Below are 2,179 nucleotides of genomic sequence, written 5' to 3' on the forward strand. Positions count from 1 at the left end.
TCTTGTTTTAGAACATGGGCTCTAGGGTGTGTGACCTTCAGCAGTTGTGACACACGGGCTCTAGAACACAGACTCGGTAGTTGCGGTGCAATGACTTAGTGGTTCCAGAGCACGTGCGGTCTTCCCAAACCAGGGATCAAACCTGTGTCTCCTGCATTTGATGGACTTTTTACCACTGAGCTGCCAGGGAAGCGCAGCAGGTGGATTCTTCACCACTGGACCACCAGGGAAGTCCACCATAGGTATTTTGACAGGGATTGCTTTGAATCTGTAGATTGTCTTGGGTAGTATGGCCATTTTTACAATATTAATTCTTCCAATTCAGAGTTTAGTGTATCTTTCCGCTTGTTTGTGCCATCTTCAGTTTCTTCTATAGTTTTCCAAGAACAGATTTTTCACCTCCTTGGGTAGAATTATTCCTAGGTATTTTATTCTTTTGATGCAATTATAAATGGGATTGTTTTCTTAATTTCTTTTTCTGATAGTTCATTATTAATGCATAGAAACAGAGCAGATTTCAGAATATTAATTGTATTTCCTAAAACTTTACTAGATTCATTTATTGGTTCTAATAATTTTTTGGTGAACTTTTTAGGATTTTCTGTATATAGTTTGATGTTATCTGCAAACCAGTGTCAGTTTTACTTCCTCTTCCCAATTTGAATTTCTTTATTTTTCTTGTCTGATTTTCACAGTTATGACTTCCTAAACTATGTTGAATAAAAGTGCTAGGAGTGGGCATCCTTGTCTTGTTCTTGATCTAAAAAGGAACACTTTTAGCTTTTGACTGTTGACTATGATGTTAGCTGTAGGCTTGCCATATAAAGCCTTTATTATGTTGAAAAATGTTCCCTTACACCCACTTTGTTAAGAAATTTTAAAAGTCACAAATGGATATTGAATTTTGTCAAAAATGTTTTTCTGTGTCTATTGAGATGGTCATATGATTTTTACTTTTCAATTCGTTAATGTGGTGTATCACATTGATTGATTTGCAGATTTGAACATGGTGAATGATCATTTTAATGCATTGTTGTATTTGGTTTTATTAATATTTTAGTGTAGGACAGAGGAACCTGGCATGCTACAGTCCATGGAGTCTCAAAGAGGCAAGCATGACTTAGTGACTAAACAACAATATTTTGCTGAGGATTTTTGTATCATGTTCATCAGTGATATTGGCCTTTAGTTTTCCTTTTTTGTGTGTGATGTCTTTGGTTTTGATATCCAGGTCATTTCTGGCCTTGTAGAATAAGTTTAGAAGCATTCATCTTTCTTCAATTTTTGGAATAATTTGAGGATATTTAACTCATCTTTAAATACTTGATATAATTCACCCTTGAAGCCATGTGGTCCTGAACTTTTGTTTGTTGGAAGGTTGCCAGCCCCCCACCCCGACCCCCCCGTCCCACCCCCCCCCCCCCCCACCTCTGGCTGCACTGTGGCAGCCTGTAGGATCTTAGTCCCCCTACCAGGGATCCAACCCATGTCCCTGTATTGGAAGCGTGGAGTCTTCATTACTGGGCCATTAAGAAAGGCCTGGGAATCTTTTTTTTTTTTTTTACTAATTTGGTTTAAAAAATATATGAACAGATGGTTTGTTTATGTTTTCTGTTTCTTCCTGTTTCAATCTTAGGAGATTGTCATTTCTAGGAATTTATCCATTTCTTCTAGGTTGTCTATTTTATTAGTATATAATTGTTGGTAGTAATCTTTTATGATCCTTCGGATTTCTGTGGTGTCAGTAGTAATTTCTCTTTCATTTTTGATTTCATTTATTTGGCTCTTTCTGTCTTTTTTTTCCTTTTCCTTTTTTTGGTTGAGGAGTCTAGCTAGAAACTAGATTTTATTTCATTAACAGTTTTGTTTATCATTTCAAAGAACCAGCTCTTAACTTCATTGACTTTTTTCTTTTTTTTGTCTTTGTTTTTGTTTCATTTATTTCCACTCTGATCTTTATTATTTCTTTCCTTCCTTCTAATAACTTTGGGTTTTGTTTGTTCTTCTCTTCCTAGTTCCTTTGGGTGTAAGGTTAAGTGGTCTATTTGAGATTTTTCTTGTTTCCTAAGATAGGATTGTATTGCTATAAGCCTCCTCATAACTGCTTTTGCTGTTTCCCATAGATTTTGGTTCATTGTGTTTTAATTTTCATTTGTCTCCAGGTATTTTTTTTAAATTT

Source organism: Odocoileus virginianus, chromosome 22, assembly GCF_023699985.2.
Source record: "Odocoileus virginianus isolate 20LAN1187 ecotype Illinois chromosome 22, Ovbor_1.2, whole genome shotgun sequence".
Classification (NCBI taxonomy): Eukaryota; Metazoa; Chordata; class Mammalia; order Artiodactyla; family Cervidae; genus Odocoileus; species Odocoileus virginianus.